This window comes from Schistocerca gregaria, chromosome 3 (assembly GCF_023897955.1).
Source record: "Schistocerca gregaria isolate iqSchGreg1 chromosome 3, iqSchGreg1.2, whole genome shotgun sequence".
NCBI lineage: Eukaryota > Metazoa > Arthropoda > Insecta > Orthoptera > Acrididae > Schistocerca > Schistocerca gregaria.
The window spans coordinates 419187938-419213048 of record NC_064922.1 but is presented as its reverse complement, the minus strand read 5'-3'; positions in this window follow the sequence as shown (position 1 = coordinate 419213048).

Genomic DNA, 25111 nt, shown 5'->3' with positions numbered 1-25111 from the left:
AATGCAGCATTGTAATGTGGAAAAGAGCTTATCCATAAGTCATAATAAACTACAAACACTCAAGGAGCCCTGATATACGCGGCATGTCCTGTTCAGTATTAAAAACCATAATCTATGAAATTGTTCAATGACTGACAGTAGTAATAAGAATTTCCAGTCGCACACAAAGTACCAGTTTGTAAACAAAGTAATTTACGTGACATCTCAAGCTAGAGGCCTATACATATAACACCATGGATGATGGAGTCCATAATCAAAGCTCAGCTGCTATGATACACAGTATGGCTTTCAAAAGGGCAAGTCAACTACAACAGCAGTGCCTACTTGACTTAAATAACAAATATAAGTCAGCATTTGGAAGACAAGGAGTCTATAACATTGGTATTCTGTGACCTTAGTAAGACATTTTATTGTATCCACGTAAGGCCGCGCCCAACAAGCTAAAATCATATGGTATTGGAAGAGCTGCTCGACGAATTCTCGAATCCTACATAAATAACATACCGCAGACTGTATCAGTGCGAGGAACAGACTCAAACTTTGTTCTGTGTAAAGGATCCGTAACAGGGCGCCTGTTATTCTTAATTTTCGTTAATGGCAAAGGCTCCAACGGGCAACCGCACGTTACAGTTTTATAAAGCCACTGCCATAAACTAAGCTTCGGAAATACACCCAAGAATTTTAATTACCGTACGGGAATGAAGTAACGATGAGCATTGGTCTTACAGGGGTTGTTGGACGAGAATGAAGAACTGATGGGCATTTGTTATAATTGGTATTGTTGGAAAACACAGGTTAAGTCCATGCCGCTACAAAAAAAAAAAAATTGCGGCTATCACTACTTGTGTTTATATGGAAACATTGTTTCTGTGCAAAAATAGCAGTGTTTTCATTTCAATCCGTGACTGCTTTCTATGAGGCATTAATAAAATGATTTTCATTAAGCACTAGCATTATAAATTTGCAGCTGCCGAGTGCACTGAAGTCCATAGGATTATTTCTTAATTTTTCTCTATAAACATGGATGGATTGTCCCGATCTTTTTCAGCAGTGTGGCGAATGCAGTTTACCTTGTCTGAGTTAAACCACGAAAATGTATTCACTTGATAGGAACAGTTTACTTTAGCGTGTGTTTAGAACCGTGGGATTCGATGCCCCTGCGCACAGTTGACCCGCGTTTGCTCGACAGTAGCTCGTCTTTTTGCCGCTGTGCGCCGCCACATGTAATATGTTGATAATGTTACAAAGAAAATTACGTTTAGAAGCACAACAGAAACAAATTTGTAAAATAGATGATAATTTGTACTTTAAAATAATTATTGTTGTAATTAGTGTTATTATAAACGTATCTTTTGTATTAAAAATTAGATATAAAATCTGTACCCATTAGTGTGGTGGAACAGCTAGTCAATAATGCTGCAACTGAGTAACAGGTCTGTACCCCGACCTGTGGAAAACCTCCCGGATCCTGATGTTCCTCAAACCCGATAAACCACCTTCCGCTGTCTCCTCCTACCGTCCTTCCTATAAGCCTTGTGGAAAACCTCCCGGATCCTGATGTTCCTCAAACCCGATAAACCACCTTCCGCTGTCTCCTCCTACCGTCCTTCCTATAAGCCTTACCTCGGTCTTCAGCAAGGTCCTGGAATCCATTCTAACCCGCCGCATCCACCAGCATCTCCACCGGCACCGCTTCCTTCCCTCCACCCAATGTGGCGGATCCTGATGTTCCTCAAACCCGATAAACCACCTTCCGCTGTCTCCTCCTACCGTCCCTACCGTCCTATAAGCCTTACCTCGGTCTTCAGCAAGGTCCTGGAATCCATTCTAACCCGCCGCATCCACCAGCATCTCCACCGGCACCGCTTCCTTCCCTCCACCCAATGTGGCTTTCGACCATCCTTCTCTGCCGATGACCTTCTCCTTCACCTCACTCACCTCCTCTCCGAACAACTCAACTCCCGTCGCTCTGCCATATTCCTCTCCCTTGACCTTGAACGCGCCTATGACCGTGTGTGGCATTCTGGTCTCCTCTTCAAGCTCCAAACCTTTGCTCTTCCTATTAACTACGTCCGTCTGATCGCCTCCTTCATTTCCCACCGCCCTTCCTATGTCACTATCCACAACACTGATTCCTACACCTTCTACCCCTCTGCCGGTGTGCCCCAAGGTTCCGTCCTTTCCCCTCTTCTTTACCTTCTTTATACGGCGGACATGCCTCCACCTGCACCCCCCCTTCACCTTCTCCAGTACGCCGATGACACCGCCTTCCTTGCCCTTGCCCCCACCCTGCAACGCTCCCAACACCTTCTCCAATCCCATCTTGACCGGTTCACCTCTTGGTGTAACCAGTGGTTGCTCAAGGTCAATCCTTCCAAGACCCAGGCAATCATCGTAGGCAAAACCACCCCTTCCTTCCGTCTCCTTGATTTCTATCTTACCATTTATGGCCGTCCTATTAACCTCACACCCACCCTCAAGTACCTTGGCGTCACCCTTGACCGTCGCCTCTCCTGGACCCCTCATCTCCGGACAATCCAAGCCAAGGCACGCTCCCGACTCCACCTCCTGAAGCTCCTTTCTGGCCGCACATGGGGTCTGGACCCCTCCACCGTCCTCCACACCTATAAATCTCTCATCCGCCCTATCCTCTGTTATGCCCATCCCGCCTGGATCTCTGCCCCGCCTACCTTTTACAAATCCCTTCAAATCCTTGAACGGCATGCACTCCGCCTCGCCTATCACATCCGCCTCCCTTCCCCCACGCGGCTCCTCTATGACCTCATCCCCTTCCCACACCTCCTCCTCTTCCTCCAACGGATACGGATCCTCTACACCTCCCGCAAGCTTGATCCTCCCCACCCGCTTGTCTCTTCCATCCTCTCCCACCCCAACCCACTGCCGCGCCTGTACTCCTGTATCCCACCTGCTCTCCATCTTCACACTCTCCACACCCTCTCCCAAGGTGGCTTCCGCCGACTCCCCCTCCCGGATGATGCCCTCCTCCCCTCCATCTACCCCTCCTACCAACTTTGAGCCTTGCCTTCCCCTCTCCTCTCATTTTCCTGTGGGCACCCTCTCTCCCTTCTCTCCCTCCTTCCATCCTTACCTCCCCTCCCCCTCTCCCTGGGCTTCCACCCCCCTCTTTTCGTTTTTTCCCCTCCTCCTCCCTGGCATCCTATCTCCCCCTCCCTCCTTCCCTCCCCCTGTTTTTTCCCTTGGCAGGCCCCCAGCTTTTCGGTGTGGACAGTGCCCCTGCAAGCGCCGAAGCCTATCTCCGTAGTGTCCGTGTCTTTCGTCCCGTCTGTGCCTCGAGTGTTTCTTCGTTTTCTGCTCCACCGTTCACCTGTGCTAGTGTTCTCTGTTCCGTGCTGTGCTGCCCGTTTTTTAAAACTGAAACAGTGCTGCGTCGGTGAACGACTTCAATTCTTTTTATTCTCTGTTGTCTTCTGATTTTTGTCCTCCATGTCTGTGTTTTGAGATTATGTCTTCCTGTTTCTATCTCTTGTATGTTTCTTGTGGCCGAAGAGCGGCATATTAGGCCGCTGCCGGCCTACCTTTGTAGGTATAAAATGACAATAAAGGAAAAAAAAAACAGGTCTGTAGTCTCCTCCACATTTGATAGGTACAAAGACTCGTACACAGTTAGTGAATATTCGCGCGCCGGAGATCGACACCTCCTGCACAACAGAAACAAATTTGTAAAATAGATGATAATTTGTACTTTAAAATAATTATTGTTGTAACTAGTGACATTATAAACGTATCTTTTGTAATAAAAATTAGATATAAAATCTGTACCAATTAGTGTGGTGGAACAGCTAGTCAATAATGCCGCAACTGAGTAACAGGTCTGTATTCTCCTCCACATTTGATAGGTCCTAAGACTCGTACACAGTTAGTGAACATTCGCGCGCCGGAGATCGACACCTCCTGGTTTCTGTGTGTGCTTAAATGTTTCAGTGTTATTCGTTTTGTAGGTCCCAAGACTCGTACACGGTTAGTGAACATTCGCGCGCCGGAGATCGATACCTCGTGGTTTCTGTGTGTGCTTAAATGGTTCAGTGTTATTCGTTTTGTGCACCTACGTTCACGTGTGACAATTATCATCTGTCTGTGTCCAAGTGCCTGAACAACTTTTATCTTGGACTCTACGCCCATGAACGGCTCTATGTATTTTAAAGTGTTTGCCTCCGTTTACATGTCTATCGTATTTTTATCTCACATTGTCATCATTTGTATCTTGTATGTTTCTCTGCGGCCGAAGAGCGGCGTAGTATGCTCCTGCTGGCCTGCCGGTAAACAGGTTTGAAAATAACAATTAAAAAAAAAACAGCTCTGTATGTTTTTGCGCGCTACCCAAAACATAAGGTTTCTCCCGCCAAAACCGTCAAAAATACAATAATATTTCAGGGTTTGCGTTTTAATGCCCTAAGATGTATAAAAACATGTAACTGTGATGTTGATAATAATTGTTGTTGAGATGTTTAGTCCAGGGACTGGTTTGATGCAGTTCTCCATGCTACTCTATCCTGTGCAAGCTTTTTCATCTCCCAGTACCTATTGCAACCTACATCCTTCTGAATCTGTTTAGTGTATTTATCTCTTGGTCTCCCTCTACAATTTTTACACTCCAATACTAAATTGGTGATCCCTTGATGCCTCAGAATATTCCCTACCAACCAATCCCTTCTTCTACACAAGTTCTCTTCTCTCCAATTCTATTCAATACTTCTTCATTAATTATGTGATCTACCCACTCCACACGAATACTTTCAGAAACGACTTCTTGACACGAAATCTATACTCGATGTTGACAAATTTCTCTTCTTCAGAAAAGCTCTCCTTGCTATTGCCATTCTATCACATACAAAAAAGAAAAAAAGGCCCCTTCATTGGCGCAAGAAAGAGGCAGCTTCACAGCTCCAACAGTTGGAGATGCCTGTACTCCTAGTTTGCACGAAAACAAAGACAGCTCTGAGAGCTGCCTCGTTCTTTCCCCAAACAATAGCAGGAAGGAGGTTTGTGTTACGTATTGTGCAGCAGACCGGTGAAACATCGAGCGTTTCTTGTCACTGAAGTGGACCAGAGATTTATTTTCCACTTTGTTGACACGTTGCAGAATTTTTTTTTGTAAAGAACGCTTACCTATCATTACCGAACAAGAAAAGAGGAAAACATTTAATCACAAAGTACAAAATATTCCTCTATGAACAGCCATTCAGGTACATCGCTAAAGGGATTATTCAATGCAGTGCGGCTGTAGGGATGAATGGCTTCGATAATGTGCAGATTTGCTACCAAGGACCTGCGAGTCTCATAACAATGGACCACTTTCATCAAGTTTATGATTGTCTCCTCCCGCTTAAAGGCCAAAAGTTTAAAGATGTCAAAGAGCTGGCCAGAAAGTATATTGGGCAAAACGAAATGTAGTTTTACGATCTGTTGACGTCAAATGCTGAGGTGACTGAAGGGGAGCTAGAAGACTGAAGAAGAACTGGAAAATTAATGTATTATGCCAATAATGTTGTACTTTCTTTATTAATAAATGTTTTTTTAACTTAAATTTAGTTAATTATGAAGAAAATGGTCCTACAAAGAGTTTTTCATTCACTTTGGAGCAATACGGAGGCAGCTTCAAAATTCAAAACTCTATTGCAAGTACATGAGTGCATGCATTTGTGTGTATTTTCGTCAGTAGTATTAGATACCCCATAGCCTAAAACAAGGCTGACAACTTTTTAGTGAAAACTGAATTTTTAAAACTTTTTTTTTAATTTGCCACAAACTGGAAAAAGTGGAGCTGCCTCCTCCTTGCATCAAACCCTTCAATTGTAAGCTCATATTGTAGGTGTGGTACGAAATTATGCTGTCATTGCTAGTGCATCTAACTTTCCATATCAGTGATCATTTATTTGTTTTCAAATGGATCCAATAATTTGTATTACATTTCACTATAAGAACATACAAAAGTGCAGCAAAACTTTATCAATGCGAATAGGTTTTGCTGTGAATAAATCAAGGGTTAAGGAGTGTTAAAGTCGTTTAGAAGAAAACCGTAAAGACATAATGGATGATAAGCGCCATTGGCACTCTGCTGTACCAGCAGCTGGTGGTATGATCACGAACGATTGTCACATCACAGTCAGAAAAGTCACTCATATTGTTGATATGTAAAGTGGATTATGCCATGAAATATTTTTGGATGTTTTGAAAGCGAAACGTGTCAGCTAAATTTGTCCAAAATTGAATGTCGAATGAAGTCAGTTGCGACTGCACTGCTCAGGAGTCGCTAAGCGAATTCAACAGTGATGCATACTATCTACAAAATCAACGTCGTTTGCGTGAAGCAGTCGAAAAAAACGGCCATATTTCTTTGTGTATGTCCATCCTTTTATCAGCAGGTCTCTGGGACGACGGCCGTTTACTGTCGTGACAAAAAAAGAAACACCTACAGCCGTCCTTATTTTGTAGCTACCAGAGATCATATCAACATGTACCGCAACATGACAGCCTGAAGATGACTTGAACCTGGTAGCGACAAAATAAAATCATAAGGACGGCAGTAGGTGTTTTCATTTTTTGTCACGGCCAGATTTGTGGTGGAACAATAATAATTCACCACGATAACTCACCCGTTCACACTTCGTCATTTGTTCCTAAATTTTTGGCCAACAACAATGCTGCATTAGTGTTCCAGCCTCCATATTCGCCATACTTTTTTTGCTTCCAATAATAAAGGAAGCCTCTCGGAGCTATCACTCTACACACAATTACAGATGAGATAAAAAAATTGCTGCTGGAAGAGCTAAAAGCTGATATGAAACTTCCTGGCAGATTAAAACTGTGTGCCGACCGAGACTCGAACTCGAGACCTTTGCCTTTTCGCCGGCAAGTGCTCTACCATCTGAGCTACCGAAGCATGACTCACGCCCGGTACTCAAATCTTTACTTCTGCCAGTACCTCGTCTCCTACCTTCCAAACTTCACAGAAGCTCTCCTGCAAACCTTGCAGAACTAGCACTCCTGAAAGAAAGGATATTGCGGAGACATGGCTTAGCCACAGCCTGGGGGATGTTTTCAGAATGAGATTTTCACTCTGCAGCGGAGTGTGCGCTGATATGAAACTTCCTGGCAGATTAAAACTGTGTGCCCGACCCAGACTCAAACTCGAGCTAAAAGCTGCCTCAACGACTGAGTTCCAGAAGTGTTTCGCGAATCAGAAAAAGCGCTGGAATAAGTATAATATCTCTTGGGGACTATTTGACGGGGATTATACTGATGTAGACCAATAAATAAAATTCTTTCCAAAAACAAAAATTCCCCTGTACTTTTCTGAACATGATCCATACATAGGATAATTAATCATTTTATTTCACATAATTTGCTATCAAAAGTACAGTTTTGTTTTCTCTGTGAGGTATTGGATGTATTAAACAAAAGTTTTTGAACGCTAGGCATCTTTCATGATTCAACTAAGATGTTTGTGTTCATCACAAAAAAGATTGTTCCAGAAGTTCGACTATTATGGAATACGGGAACTACTTACAATTGGTTTACCTCTTAATTTAACAACAGACAGGAAAAGGTCATTATCCACAGAGATGAGAATGGCTATGATGTGGAGTCTGAGTGGGTACAGTCAAATTGGGGGGGGAGAGACGGGGTGTACCCCTGGGATCAGTGCTAGGGCCACTCCTGCTCCTTATTTATATAACTGACATGCCCTCTAGTAGTACAGATGATTCTAAAATATATCTGTTTTCTGATGACACTAGCTTGGTGGTAAAGGATGTTGTGTCCAACATTGGTACAGTTTTAAATAGTGCAGTTCATGACTTAATTTAAAGATTTCTAAAAAATAAATTAACGCTAAGGCACAGTAAGATTCAATTTTTACATTTCCTAACACTCAATCCAACAAACAACTGTTCAGCTTCACTAATCATATCCCCTTTCTAAATAACGGAAACATAATAAGTGATGTGCAACACGCATTCAGAAGTGGCAGATCAACACAGTCAGCTATTTATATCTTCTTAAATTAAATTCTAACTGCAGTAGATAATAAGCAATATGTATCTGGCATATTTCTTGACCTTAGTAAAGCCTTCGATGTACCTGATTGTAATACTCTGCTGCAAAAGCTAGGTAATTATACAATACAAGGCCTGCCAAACAATTAGATACATTCCTACCTCCATGACCGTCGACAGATCACTTAAATAAAATACAAAGGCATGAAAACACAAAAATTGTAATTTTTGCTGTAATTCACAAAACGTTACATATGGAGTTCCTCAAGGGTCAGTCCTTGGGCCTATTGTTTTCATTCTTTATGTTAATGATTTGTCAGAAAAAATAACTACAGGGGACAGCAGTACTTTTTGCAGATGACACAAATATCCTAATCAAATCATGTGGTGAGGAAACCCTACAAAAAACAGCTACAAGTATAATACAAAATTTAACACAATGGTTCAGAACATACAAGCTAATAATAAATAATGAAAAAACAGTGACAGTCAATTTCCACATCTCATAGAAACTACATCCTGCAAGATCGATTTTTAAAATTGATGGAAAAACTGTCTCATCTGTGAGTGACACAAAACTTTTAAGTATACGCATTCAACAAAACCTAAAATGGGAGACATCTTAATCATGTAAATAAAAAGTGAAACAGACATATGCACTAAGAATCCTCTCACAAGACGTGCATCAGTGGTCACAATGTAGGATGACAGTATTATCTTTTGTGGGAATTCTGCAGATACAAACAAAACATTTAGACTACAGAAAAAGATTGTTAGAATAATAAACCATGCTAAGTACAGAGACTCCGGTAAACCAGTACTTAAAAATCTCGATTTACTGCCTCTTCCTTGCTTATATATCTGTGAAATACTAAATTTCACAAATGGAAGTATTTTAAAAGATAGAAATATCTTCAAGTATAACTGTGATTTACACCATCATGATACTAGGCAGAAGCATCATTTGCATGTCAATACAGTAAGTATAGATATTTGTAAGAGAGGAGTGTATCAAACTGGCAGAATTCTGTACAATCACATGCCATCCTATTTGAAACAGATGCAAAATTTACAAAAGTTTAAAGTGAAACTGAAAGAGTACTTGCTTGCCACTGGTTCTATTCTGTTTACGAATTTTTAGAGTATGCGAAAAATATAGTGTAACTGCTCAAATACTCTTAACCAATCTATCATTTTATTTCATTATATTAATTTTTCATCAAGCTTCAACATGTATTGAATAATTTTCAATTATTTATCTTTTCAAAATAACAGTGTGTATGATGTATATACTGTACCAACCTGATGCAAAATATGTACCTAAATACGATTTACAGGACCAATAAAGAAATACAAATACATGTCACCCCTCCATTGCGCAATGCATAATTATCAAATTTCTTGATCGTGAAGGAGTTGCAGCTGCGGACATTTGCCAAAGATGACTGCACAGTTCGGTGATAAAACATTGTCAAGGACGCGAGTGTTTGTCTGGCATAAAATGTTCAAGGAAGGACAAGAACGTGTAGAAAATCAGCAATGCGAATGCCTTCCTCGGAACAGCATTACAGACAAAAACATTCGTGCGGTTAAACACATTATTGGCGAACATTGACAGGCGAGAGTATCAGAAATTGCACAAAAACACAGAATCAGTTATGGAAGCTGTCAAGCAATCATCACAAACAACCGAAAATCTGAAGTTGAGACGTTTGGAGGTTTGTCAGAAAGGTTTGCAGAGGAAGGTGATGCATTTTTGAATCGGATATTCACCTGCGACGAAACATGGGTTCATCACTACACTCCAGAATCCAAACAAGCCAGTAAGCAGCGGCGGAGGAAAGGGGAGGCAGCATCAGTGAAAGCCAAGACCAGGTTATCAATTGGCAAGGTTCTTTGAACATTTTTTTCGATCAGCGAGGCATTTTCATGATTGATTCTTTGCATGAGCGACACACATCAATGCTGCCTACTACTGCGAATTGTTGAACAAGGCGAGAGTTGCAAATCGTAGCAAAAGACGAAACCAATCGATTCGACAGGCCATCCTCCTCCATGACAATGCACGACCCAATACTGCAGCTCTGTCTCCAAGATGCAAGAAATGCACAAGACTACACTTCATCATCCTCCTTACAGCCAAGACTTACCGCCTTGCGATTTCAATTTATTCTGACCGCTTAAAGAACCTCTAGGAGGGCGACGATTTGAAGATGACGAGAGTGTGGAAGATTTCGTGTGCAACTGGCTGGTGACACCACCCAGTTCTTTTTAATGATGAGGGCATCAAAAAGCAGCCCTTACGCTGGGACAAATGCATTTCCAACGCAGAAAACTGCATAGAAAAAAAATATAGTTACCTAGGGTTTTTTAATAAAAGAATTTAAATAAAAAATAAAATCACCTTTATATTTGATCCGCCATCTTCAGACCTGAGACTGGTTTGACGCAGCTCTCCATGCTACTCTATCCTGTGCAAGCTTCTTCATCTCCCAGTACCTACTGCAACCTACATCCTTCTGAATCTGCGTAGTGTAGTCATCTCTTGGTCTCCCTCTACGATTTTTACCCTCCACACTGTCCTCCAGTACTAAATTGGTGATCCCTTGATGCCTCAGAACACGTCCTGCAAACCAATCCCTTCTTGTAGTCAAGTTGTGACACAAACTCCTCCCCAATTCTATTCAGTACCTTCTCATTAGTTATGTGATCTACCCTTATAATCATCGACATTCTTCTGTAGTACCACATTTCAAAAGATGATATTCTCTTCTTATCCAAACTATTTATCGTCCATGTTTCACTTCCATACATGGCTACATTCCATACAAATACTTTCAGAAACGACTTCCTGACACTTCAATTTATACATGATCTTAAAAAATTTCTCTTCTTCAGAAACGCTTTCCTTGGCATTACCAGTCTACATTTTATATCCTCTGTACTTTGGCCATCATCAGTTATTTTGCTCCTCAAATAGCATAACTCCTTTACTACTTAAAGTGTCTCATTTCCTAATCTAATTCCCCCAGCATCACCCGACTTAATTCGACTACATTCCATTATTCTCGTTTTGCTTTTGTTGATGTTCATCTTATATCCTCATTTCAAGACAATGTCCATTCCGTTCAACTGCTCTTCCAAGTCCTTTGCTGTCTCTGACAGAATTACAATGTCATCGGCGAACCTCAAACTTTTTATTTCTTCTCCATGGATTTTTATACCTACTCCAAATTTTTCTTTTGTTTCCTTTACTGCTTGCTCAACATACAGATTGAATAACATTGGGGATAGGCTAAAACCCTGTCTCACTCCCTTCCCAACCACTGCTTCCCTTTCAAGTCCCTCGACTCTTATAACCGCCATCTGGTTTCTGTACAAACTGTAAATAGCCTTTCGCTCTCCGTATTTTACCCCTGCCAACTTCAGAATTTGAAAGAGAGTATTCCAGTCAACATTGTTAATCTCAGAAACTTAGATTTGGCTTTCCTTAATCTATCTTCTAAGACAAGTCATAGAGCCAGTATTGCCTCACGTGTTCCAATATTTCTACGGAATCCAAACTGATATTCCCCGAGGTCGGCTTTACCAGTTTTTCCATTCGCCTGTAGGGAATTCGCGTTAGTATTTTGCAGGTGTGACTTATTAAACTGACAGTTCGGTAATTTTCACGTCTGTCAACACCTGCTTTCTTTGGGATTGGAATTATTATATTCTTCTTGAAGTCTGAGGGTATTTCGCCTGTCTCATACATCTTGCTCACCAGGGGTAGATTTTTTCAGGACTGGCTCTCACAAGGCTGTCAGTAGTTCTATTGGGATGTTTACACTCCGGGACCTTGTTTCAACTCAGGTCTTTCAGTTCTCTGTCAAACTCTTCACACAGTATCTCTCACATATCATCTTTATCTGCATTCTCTTCCATTTCTATAATATTGTCCTCATGAACATCGCCCTTGTATAGAATAGACCCTATATATACTCCTTGCACCTTTCTGCTTTCCTTCTTTGCTTATTACTGGATTCCCATCTGAGCTCTTGATATTCATGCAAGTCGTTCTCTTTTCTCCAAAGGTCTCTTTAATTTTCCTGGGGGCAGTATCTATTCTACCCCTAGTGACATAAGCCTCTACATCCTTACATTTGTCCTCTAGACATCCCTGCTAAGCCATTTTGCACTTCCTGTCAATTTCATTTTTGAGACGTTTGTATTCTATTTTGCTTGCTTCATTTACTGGATTATTGTATTTTCTCCTTTCATCAAATAAATTCAATATTTCTTCTGTTACCCAAGGATTTCTACTAGGCCTCGTCTTTTTACCTACTTGATCCTCTGCTACCTTCACTACTTCATCCCTCAAATCTACCCATTCTTCTTCTACTGTATTTCTTTCCCCCATCCCTATCAATTATTCCCTTGTGATCTCCCTGAAACTCTTTAGAACCTCTGGTTTAGTCAATTTATCCAGGTCCCATCTCCTTAAATTCCCACCTTTTTGGAGTTTCTTCAGTTTTAGTGTACAGTTCATAACCACTAGATTGTGGTCCAGAATCCACATCCACCCCTGGAAATGTTTTACAATTTAAAACCTGGTTCCTAAATGTCTGTCTTACCATTATATAATCTATCTGATACCTTCTAGTATCTCCAGGATTCTTCCATGTATACAACCTTCTTTCATCGTCTTAAACCAAGTGTTAGATATGATTAAGTTATGCTCTGTGGAAAATTCTACCAGGCAGCTTCATCTTTCATTTCTTCCTCCCAATCCACATTCACCAGCTACGTTTCCTTCTCTCCATTTTCTTACTATCGAATTCCAGTCACCCATGACTATTACATTTTCGTCTCCCTTCACTATCTGAATAATTTCTCTTATCTCATCATACGTTTCATCAATTTATTCGTCATCTGCAGAGCTATATGGCATATAAACTTGTTCTACTGTAGTAGGCGTGGGCTTTGTGTCTATCTTGGCCACAATAATGCGTTCACTATGCTGTTTGTAGTAGCTTACCCACACTCCTATTTTTCCTATTCATTATTAAACCTACTCCTGCATTACCCCTATTTGATTTTGTATTTATAACCTTGTATTCACCTCACCAAAAGTCTCGTTCCTCCTGCCACCGAACTTCACTAATTCCCACTATATCCAACTTTAACCTATCCATTTCCCTTTGTAAATTTTCTAACCTAACTGCCCGATTAAGGGATCTGACATTTCACTCTCCGATCTGTAGAACGCCAGTTTTCTTTCTCCTGATAACGACGTCCTCTAGAGTAGTCCCTGCCCGGAGGTCCGAATGGGGACTATTTTACCACCGGAATACTTTACCTGAGACGACGCCATCATCATTTAACCATACAGTAAAGCTGCATGCCCTTGGAAAAAAAAATTACAGCTGTAATTTCCCCTTGTTTTCAGCCGTTCGCAGTACCAGCACAGCAAGGCCGTTTTGGTTAGTGTTACAAGGCCAGATCAGTCAATCATCCAGACTGTTGCTCCTTCAACTACTGAAAAGGCTGCTGCCCCTCTTCAAGAACCACACGTTTGTTTGGCCTCTCAACAGATACCCCTCTGTTGTGGTTGCACCTACAGTACGGCTATCTGTGTCGCTGAGGCACACAAGCCTCCCCACCAACGGCAAGGTCCATGGTTCATTGGGGGGAGGGGGGATGGCATAATTAACCATTAAGACGATTTCCAGAAAACAGTCAAAACCCTATTCAAGCTGTTCTCTTAGGACCATGCCTAACCACATTCTCAAAAAAAAAAAATTAACAGCCAAAAACTTCTGTAGATGGATATTATATATGAAACCATAGCTATTCTTGTAGCTATGCTGTATAAATATTAATTTAAACCATTAACTTTTCCTATTTGTATGTTCTCACTACTTAACAATGATATTGCTGTTGGCGTGCAAGATTATGTGAGATGCTATGAGTGGCTGAGAAAAGTGCATCGCAATATCGTTTTCAGAGCTTCAGGAGGCACTGTACTGTATTTGATGGATTTCCAGTTCATACTTTCGAGAGAAAATATGCCATGTAAATGTCGCCACGCATTGAAGATCTTTCCAAAACCAATTGTTTTTTGCTACGTTAGGTTTCCTGAAGTGCCGGGAAGTTCTATGTCAATATATCATTCATCATTCAAAGGATTGATAAACTTTACCTACAGCTTCGAGGGATAGTATATTGTCACTTACCACGGAAAAAATGTATTTTCGCCATGGTTATACAGTATTTTCACCTGGCGAAAGTGTATTTTTTAACCAGGAAATCTGGGAATTTTGTTTCATCTCTGCGTATACACTTGACAGAGTTCCTGTTTGGAGTAGATGAAAAATATTTTAAGATTTTGTCCACTGATGTGTTCACCTAACTTCAATAATCAGAAAGGTTTCTCACACATCGGAAATTCGGTAACATGGTCACAAAATATGTTTTCATAAACTATCCATAATCTTCTTAATAATTTGTTGTGGCACATACAAGCAAAATCTAAATGTAATGAAACTCTTTGTACCATCCCCAGTGAAATATTACAAATAACTTGGAAATGACATTGAGAAAAAAAATTAATATTAGATTATATGTTAACACTAACCGCTTAGGGAAGATACAATTTCCTCTCATGCATATTATTATTATTGTACAAAATTCTGTGAAACATTTTCGAGTGCAGAGAATAAAAAGATGCACTCAGAAACAAGAATGGACCAGATAGCCGAAAAAGGAGCTATCGTTAGTCTTATTTTAGCCGTTATCACTTCTCGTCTTTGTTGCGAGTAGGCGGACATCTTGGCGAGTGCCGTTGAATGTAAGCAATACTGTATCTTTAATCAGATAATATATTATTTTCTTGTTATTACTCACTTTTAATTTGTAAGAGGAGAGCCCTGTCTCATGTCCGCTTCTTTGAAATAACCTGCATTTTAAGTAATTTACAGCGCTACAATTGCGGCGGCCGTCGCAGCCAACGACGCCATTACGTGGCAAATGCCATTATGTGGCAATCTTAACTTATAAAATTAGCGGAAGCACAAAACTCGCCTACTACAATTACAATAACTTTTTTCACAGACGTTGCAGCTGAGCACGTAGTTTTAAGATTTCTATTTTCTCTTCAATAGTCGAGATCCAGAGCTACGACCCAGACTACAAAACTCTAAAAGTGGCAAGAAATTATTCTCTCGCGCATGTATGAGCAAAATGAGAATAATAATTAAAAATCTCATGCTTGATTTAAAAACCTAATTAGCCGAGGCAATAATCTGAAAAAGTTTATTTCATTTTTCGACGTATATGTCCATGTCATAAGACCTGTGTGTCGTACAGTTAGTGAAGTGGCATATAATTTTCCTAAGGATTAACTTTTACTAAACAGACAATTTCCACAAAAGAAATTTAATGTAACTCAAAATCAAAACCAAATTATCAATTATTTTGAGCAAAGCTCACCATGTAACGACAACAACACTCCATCATTATCAATGCATAATTGGCGAAAAAAAATAATAAATCACGATGTCACGCGAGATCTTCCAGAACACATTGATGCCAGTTTCACATTGGCACAGTGAATAGTTTGTCTGTTTGAGTGCGTTGGATGAAATGCAAGATTACGCATGTGTTTTGTGCGGCAGATGACACACATCGAGAACCTTCTCAAGAAGGAGGGAAAAAAGTGAGAAGGAATCACCTCGTCAGAAAATATGCTTCGAATTCTTTATTCACACGAAATGGAGAACTTTCTCGGAGAATGTACTGTTGCTCTTAGAATCTGCTCCGGAGAGTGTTCTCATTTTTGTTCATATGTCTCATTGTCTGGACAACCTAGCTCAGCTTATTGCTAGCACAGAAAGAACCCGCTGGCTGCAATTCACCGTAAATCTCCATGTAGATTGTTTATATTTCCTTAACGTCAACAAGAACAAAATGTCTTATTCCACGTTTGTTTGGTTTTGAGGGTATGTGTTGACGAAAAACACGTGTACCACAAAAATCTGGTGGCACTTCGTCCATTGTAACCTCATTCCCGGCGCAGTAGCTCTTTTGACAGCTTTCCGTGAGCTCTTCCAAAACACCGAATCGCGGGGGTGAATTTTTCAACGCCGCCGCTAGCAGTCTCCCAGAGTTCGTGTAGACTTTGATGATTCCCTCAGTATACTCCTACTAGGTAGAATAAGGCCAATCAAAGCACTTAATCTAATTGCATCAGTGTAAAAGACGCCCCTCTCTCTAAAGAAACGATTCTTGCGAGTGACCATGTATTGGTTTGTGTATCTGACAACCGCGTTAGGAATCTACATCTACATGACTAACCTGCAATGCATAACCAGTGTCTGACAGAAGGTTCAGCGAGCCATCTTCAAGTTACACTGAAACGTCAGAGAAACTGGCACTGGCATGTGTATTAAAATACGGAGATATGTAAACAGACAGAATACGGTGGTTGTGGTGGTGGTGGTTAGTGTTTAACGTACCGTCGACAACGAGGTCATTAGAGACGGAGCGCAAGCTCGGGTTAGGGAAGGATTGGGAAGGAAATAGGCCGTGCCCTTTCAGAGGAACCATCCCGGCATTTGCCTGAAACGATTTAGGGAAATCACGGAAAACCTAAATCAGCATGGCTGGAGACGGGATTGAACCGTCGTCCTCCCGAATGCGAGTCCAGTGACAGAATACGGCGTTGCGGTAGGCAACGTCTATGTAAGAGAATAAGTGTCTGGAGCAATCGTTACATCGGTTACTGCTGCTACAATGGTAGGTTGTCAAGATTAAGTGAGTTTGAACTTGGTGTTATAGTCGGCGCACGAGTGATGGGATACATCATGGGGATTTTCCCGTACAGCTATTTCACATGTGTACCGTGAATATTAGGAATCCCGTAAAGCATCAGGTCTTCGACTTCGCTGCAACCGGAAAAAGATCCTGCAAGAACGGGACCAACGACGACTGAAGAGAATCGTTCAGTGTGACAGAAGTGCAAACCCTCCGCAAATTGCTACAGAGGCCAGCAACAAGTGTCAGCGTGCAAACCAGTCAACGAAACATCATCGATTTGGCTTTTTCGGAGCCGAAGCCCCCTAGTGTACCCTTGATGGCGGCACGACATAAAGCTTTACGCCTCTCCTGAGCCCGTCAACACACACATTGGACTGTTGATGGGTGGAAACATGTTTGCCTGGTCGGACGAATCTCGTTTCAAATTGTATCGAGTGGATGGACGTGAACGGGTATGGAGACAACCTCATGAATCCATGGACACTGCATGTCAGCAGGAGACTGTTCAAGATGGTGGAGGCTCTGTAATGATGTAGGGCGTGTGCAGTTGGATTGGTATGGGACGCCTGATACTTCTAGATACGACGCTGACAGGTGGCACGTACGTAAGCATCCTGTCTGATCACCTGTAAGCATTCATGTCCATTGTGCATTCCAACGGACTTGGACAATTCTAGCACGACAGTGCGACACCACACACGTCCTGAATTGCTGTAGAGTGGCTTCAGGAACACTCTTCTGAGTTTAAACACTTACGCTGGCCACCAAACTCCCCAGACATACACACTATTGAGCATAAGTGGGATGCCCTACAACGTGCTGTTCACAATAGATCTCCTTCTCCTCCTGTTATTACGGATTTGTGGACTGCCCTGCAGGCTTCATGGTGTCAGTTCCCCCCAGCACTACTTCAGACGTTAGTCGAGTCCATGCCACAACGTGTTGCGGCATTTCTGCGTGTGGGAGCCCAACACGATATTAGGCAGATTTACAGGTTTCTTTGGCTCTTCAGTGTCTTTCGGTAAATGCTGAGGTGACGTGGACAGAAAAATGTTTAAGCACACAACGTCGGTTGTCGGAAACATTATTATTATTATTTTGCGAGAAAATGTCACATAACGCTAGTTTTTTGTGTGAAATATTTGTTATCGTTCGTTAATTTTATTTGAATTTCTTTAATTAAAATAGTTTCACGATATATTTACAGGAAGTGTATATCGCACAGAATTTAATCACATGATTTCTTCCATTCCCACTCCACATAGTTTTTCACCATTCTGATCCAGCCAGTAAGTGCACTATTAAGGAAGTGCCTAATAATATATACGAACGAAAACTTTAACTGAAAGCTACTTACTAATTAGCACTCTTTGAAAAGCAAATATCGGAACAGTAGTAACAATGTCGACATGCCATAACAGACTGCAGTCCACAATAACTTAGAAGGGAACCTCCTCATCGCACCCCCCTCAGATTTAGTTACAAGTTGGCACAGTGGATAGGACTTGAAAAACTGAACACAGATCAATCGAGAAACCAGGAAGAAGTTGTGTGGAACTAGGAACAAAATAAGCAAAATACGCAAACTGAGTAGTCCATGTGCAATATAGGCAACATCAAGGATATTACAAGCTCAGGAGCGCCGTGGTTCCGTGGTTAGCGTGAGCAGCTGCGGACTGAGAGGTCCTTGGTTCGAGGCTGCCCTCAAGTGATACGTTTATTTACGCAAAGTTATGATCTGTCCTTTCGTTCATTGACGTCTCTGTTCACTGTAATAAGTTTAGTGTCTGTGTTTTGCGACCACAACGCAAACCGTTCGATTAGTAGACGAAAGGACGTGCCTCTGCAATGGTAACCGAAAACATTTGATCGCAAGGCCATAGGTCAACCGATTCCTCCACGGGAAAACATGTCTGATATATTCCATACGAAACTGGTGACGTCATGTGCGTCACATGACAGGAATATGTTGTCAACCCACACTTGTCGAATGGCCGGCCGGCGTGGCCGTGCGGTTCTAGGCGCTTCAGTCTGGAACCGCGTGACCGCTACGGTCGCAGGTTCGAATCCTGCCTCGGTCATGGATGTTTGTGATGTCCTTAGGTTAGTTAGGTTTAAGTAGTTCTAAGTTCTAGGGGACTGATGACCACAGATGTTAAGTCCCATAGTGCTCAGAGCCATTTGAACCATTATGACCTTGGCGAATGGGTAAAAAAATTCTTCTACCTTGCCCGATTTAGGTTTTCTTGTGGATGTGATAATCACTCCCAAAAAAGTGATGAAAACATAAGAGTTCGTCACATAAACTACAACAAATGAATGCAACAGTTTCACAGTCGCACAGTGTTCCCTGTGCTGTGTCAAAACATATGTTTTAAACGTTTTCAAAATTTTCCGTGTGTAGACCGTCAAATCCTGCATATGTCCAAGCAAATCTGAACATGTCCTGGAATTTTTGAGAGCGAAGTTGATTATGTGTGAGTGCCTGAATTTTAGTAATTGTCTGAAAATAAAAATAATTCACTAGAAGGAAGACTTGCACCAAGGACCTTTTCTGCGGCAGCTGCTTTCGCTACCCACGCGACCACGGCGCTCCTGAGCTTGCAATATCCTTGATGTTGCCTGTGCTGCACATGGGCTACTCAGTTTGCATATTTTGCTTATTTTTTTCATAGTTCCACACAACTTCTTCCTGGTTTCTCGATTGACCTGTGTTCAGTTTTTCAAGGCCTATCCACTGTGCCGACTAATAACTAAATCTGAGGAGGGTGCGATGGGGAGGTTCCCTTGTTAGCAATGCATAAATCATCGTATGCATCCGCCGAGAACTGAATGCGCCGGAACGCGTCGACTGGTTTCATTCAGTTGCTCACATAGAGTGACTGCACTCAAAAGAAATGAATGAATAATAATTCATTGTGAAACTACTACCGTATGTGAGAACTGTAACTTGATATGCAGACTCTAGTTCTGATAGGCAGCAATCGGGAGACTTCGTGTTGTACTGATTTGCAGCTAGTGTTGTTAGGAACTCTCTCTATAAATAGATCATGCAACCCACTACTAAAATATCACACTACCACTGAAAATATCATACATTTTTAGTTTTCAATCTCTGCCGAGCAACTGCAATGTATTACTAATCGCACTATGTTCCATAGTTACGAAACAGCATTAAATCTCTTTAGCAAAATAATAATAAGTAATGTAACTGTCAGAACTGTTTGCACTTGTCCGAATGAATCTGTTCACTGTCAATGACTTCAATATAATCGACTGATATAGCTGGAAAGTAACCAACTTCACCCACATTCTTCGATGGCTAACGATGAGCAGTGGTTATTCCTCTAGTGACTGGAGGTCGGCTGGAACTTAGTGCAGCAGCTTCCAGACTACTTGACGTGCTGTGATGCCGGGTACCATTCATTGTAGACGTAGACAATTGCTGTCCCATTATTTTATGTACTTTGAGCTCCACATATTTTTGAAACTGAGCTAGCTGGCAATACCATTTGTAACTTAGTTTTAAGTAATTGTGTAGATCTCTTCCAGCTCTCGCACAACGACAAGGAAGCGCCTTGCAACCATCTGAGCCAAAACCAACGACATGTTCTAATGGCTTATTATGTACTAAGGCTTTAGTGGAGTTCTCTACGAGAAGTACTGAACTGTATATACTGACTCTTACCATAATTCAGTGATAATCCATTTGCCTGTTGGTGTTTTCAAATATTTCATTAGTGAGTAAGGGGACTGGTATTATTATTATTTTTACTCCCATACTCTGCTGAAACTAAAAAATTGTCAAATCTTCTGAAACTTCCATCGTTCCTTCTTCCATCTATTATCCAAATTAAACACTGCCCAGCCCAAGTAATTAATAAGTAAAGTCTTATGAAGATTTGAGAGGAGCAAAGACTACAATAAACTTTTAAGTTTACTAAGCTTGTCATGTTGAGATGGCTTCAGTTCTTCTTGTTTAGGGGCCTGATTCTTGAAGCTGGAAATCTAGGATCAGATCATCACAGTTGGTTTGAATTAAATAAATAGGAAGATAGTTATTGAAGAATTTTTTACATAAATATATTTTCCACTGATTTTCTCACATTTTAGTACATCAAACAGTATTTTGATTTTTCACATTAACAAAGCCGAAATTACGTTGTTCGCACAAAAATACGTCCAGTCACATCAGAGGCAAGCTTACGACTCTACTGAAAATAACCATATTCCAAAGGGTTTACAATTTTATGTAACAAATGACTTCCTACTACTTTTCGTTACATTATTAATTTCGATTATTATTTCATCAATGAATCCAGAAATAAACATAGTAAACAGTACAGAATAGTGTAATTAATAATAGAAATTTTAAGTGTCCAAATAATTCGTAATTTCAAATGTTTCTAAAAAAATAATTTTAACTATCCATTCAGAACTAGTACTTATCGATTATAACATCTAAACTAAAATATTTTATGAAGAAATTGCTTTTCATAAGTTTTAGCTTCAAATATAACATACTGCATATGAAATTATATGAATGTTTTCAGAAAAGCGACTGAGATAATATTGACCTGTCCAAAATTCGAAATCAAATCATTTGGTGTACCTTGTCTAATTGCTTCTAATTCTGAGTGCTATTCTTATGTGTGAGTTGTGGGACTGAAGTGTGTTGCCTTCTGTCATTCAGACAAGATGAAAACCATGAACCTGCTGTAACTACTATTACATAACATGTTAAGTTTTGCATTAGAATATCACGATTCACAAAATCGAAAACCTTGCCAAGACACAACATACTCACAATGGCAATGATTTCTGATCAATTGATCACTGGTAAATTTAGAGTGTTTGGTTGAAAGGCCCTATTTGAAACCCAAAAACTTTGCCACTGAGCATGTTTTCCTAGTAAAGTGTGTACAGTATGATATTCTCAAACATTTTTGAAAGTGCTGACAGAAATGATGTGGGACATAAATTCTTTGTTGCTATTTTGGCTCCTATTTGTGAAATGGTTTGGTAATAGTATGTTAAGTCTCTCTGGGAAGAAACACTGCGAAAATATGCTACTAACTTCAGCTGAAAATTTCATTGTTTTTCTTCTGATTTCATCTAAAAGTTTGAACATTTATTTTTAAGAGAGTTACTAACATTGAAGGCTTCTTTTCCAGACTTTGTATGAAGTTGAATTTTATCAGATTTATTTAAAAGGCTTGACTTAGGAACTGTAGGCAGCCTGATAAGGAAGTGTTCAGACCTAAATTGTCTTCTATTGCCAGAAAGAAGCTGTTAAAAGTTTCTGCAATTTTGGGACTATTTTGATCAGCTCATTACCTACCTTCAAAAAAATTTCTTGATTCATTTTTTCTGTCTCATTTTTATTGCTTTGTTCCAAATAGCTCAAATTCTGTTGCTGGAGGACTTTGACTTTTTCTTTAGAAAACATACATTTTGATGCTCTGATTATTTTGCATAGAATTTTAAAGTATTCTTTTAATAAGATTTAACTTAGTTATAATCCACGTCCCTTGATGCCAAAAAGAGTAGCAGTAAGGCAGCTGCTCATTATATGCCTTCAAGAGGTACTTTCATTGCAATTTTCGAAACTATTGCTGTTTTTTTTCTTCCTTTGTTACTAACAAACTGCCAACTTCATTCTCTCATTTATGTGAGTTCTATTGCAAATTATAAGTTTTCCAGCAGTAATTTACTGTATGTATATGTTTAGCTTGCAGGTTATGTCAGGCAAGGTGATTCTGTTGATAAGACTATCGATTTAAAGGGTTAAAGTTTAATCTTGCATTGGTGAAATGAATGTTTTTCACTTGTAGCTTCTCTCACTGATGGCAACGATTGTTAACGTGAAAAAATGCCAATGTGAACTGTGGTAGAGTGTCCATGTGAAACTGCATAAATGATTTATATATTTGAAGAAGGAGAAGGTACATCAGTAGCAGCAATATTCATTTCTTACAGTGCCCCCTGCATCTATATCCAAACCACTGTAAAGTGCATGGCAGAGGGTATTTCTGATTGTAGCACATGTTTGGGTTTCTCCTGTATTAAGAATTTTTATTCACCATTCATCATTTTACAATGAAATAAGGTTCATCACCGTTGTGTGATACAAGATGCAGTAATAAATATGAATTCATAATAATAAAATAAAGTCCATTAACTTTAGTATACATATGAAGCATGACAATAATAAAATACACTACAAGAAGATTTCTAAGTGCTAGTGTCCATAAGTTATAGTATGACGTAGAATGGTACAAACTCTGTGCAGTAATCACTAGACAAAGTATACAGGACATACTCTTTGGCCATGATAACTTGACGATTTCGCTAGTGCTGTCAGAAGGGCAGAAAATCGGCACTATTTGAAAGATATTCATTAGTCTCTGACCGCTGCCAATTTCAGACTGCCCTATAGATGCAAAGTATTACAAAAGGCTTGCGTCCACTGACAAGCAAATTCTGTAAAGCACTTGCTGAGGCGTTGACATTACAACAACTTACTCAAGCTTACTTCTTCAAGTTCATTTCAGGAACTCGCTGCAAGTACTTGTTACAGAATTGCAATTATTCTTAAAAACCAGCGCAGTCGTCAACGTTGTTGCGTTATTATTACTGAAAGTCGTGACGAAACTCAAGAATAAAAAAACGAAAAAAATAGAGGAGTACATATTGATGTTACCAAGAAACGTTATTCAATTAACTAAAAGCAGAGGACGTCAGTTAGATTAACAAGTTAGAACCTGCTATCCACATTTCGAACATTCGATAACAGGAAACAAAAATGCGGTGCGATATCTCACCAAGAGACTGCCTTTTAATTACTTTTCCAGTTTTGCAAACAGTATTTACTACGTTTATCACAAATGTAATCCATTTATGTTTACCATAACATTAAAAAAAAAAGATTAAAGTTAAAGACATTTCTACTGCCATTCTACTTTGCCTTCTGGTGAAAACAATTGACTGGAAAACTCATTTCGCAGTTCCTTGACTGATGGTGCCAAATATGTGTTTTTAGGAGTTCAAACGGTATATTTGTTTCGGCCCATCTGTCTCTGTGCCATTCTTTTTGGCAAACATACTTTCGCACCGGTACTGAACACACACAACTTCTGTAAATTTGAGCAGAACTTCCAAGAAAAGACAAATTCGGCAGGTACTTACAGTAATATGCAAGAAACTAGAACGTATTTTCATCCCACAGCTGAGTGTGAGCTACTTTCAAACTGCCCTACGAATTAAAACTGTGTGTATGTCTATTTTGTAGAAGCTGTAAATAAATAGTTACCACTATTAAAGTTCCAACCCTCATACTTAAAAAATCCTGCCTGTATCCAAGCCTTTTGCTATGAAGAGCAAAGTATAGTTCTTTTTTTTTACAATTCTAACAGTTGCCAAATGCTTCATTTCTTATGTGTCTGTTATTGCATTTATTGGATGATGTACTCCGCCATCATTTTTAGTCTCTCTTCTTCTAATCTGGAATTATTTTGTTAAATGTAAAGGGTCATCTTTTATACTACATACATAAATAAATTAATGAAGTTTACTTGAAAATATTTTGTTACATTTATTTTTATTTACTATGATGCCCCCTTCAGACAACTATAAATTACAATTCTGGTGTCAGGAGTCATTTTAGATAATAACTGCAGGAATACAACTGCACTGAATTTGAGATCCTTGTAACTTCTGCCAACAGCTAGAAGCCCTGATGTAGCTAACAGCTTCTCCTCGCAACTTACAGCCTCTCTCATGAGTGTATTCTTTTTCATTAAGAATGGTTGATGATGCTAACCTCAGTATACTTGCAGTAACCAAGTCGCAAAATGCGATAGGAACAGGGCAGTGCTGTAATTGCTGAATGAAGTTGGTCAGGACATGTGTAGGTTGCACACGAAACTGGTCAGTTGACTAGTGGGTTGGTGAAGGTGTATGGTACTTAAGGGCACATGAGGATAACAGAACACGGCATTAACTGAGGCCAAGAGTTGACGATTACAGCAATCAAGACTGGCATAATTCCGGGTTGGAGTGGCGATTCACAAAGATATTCCGTGTGCTGACCCTAAGTGCTCCTGCTCTGTGGTCAGTGAGGAAAGCCAATGCTTTGTCTTAATTTAGGCGAAGTCTACATCGTTGTCGTCATGACATGATTACCAGTAGCCTGACAGCAAACAACAGTGAGAGAGATCATTGAGGAAATTATCTCAGAAGTGACACAACAAGTGTGCTATTTCAGTCCTTGGAGTTTC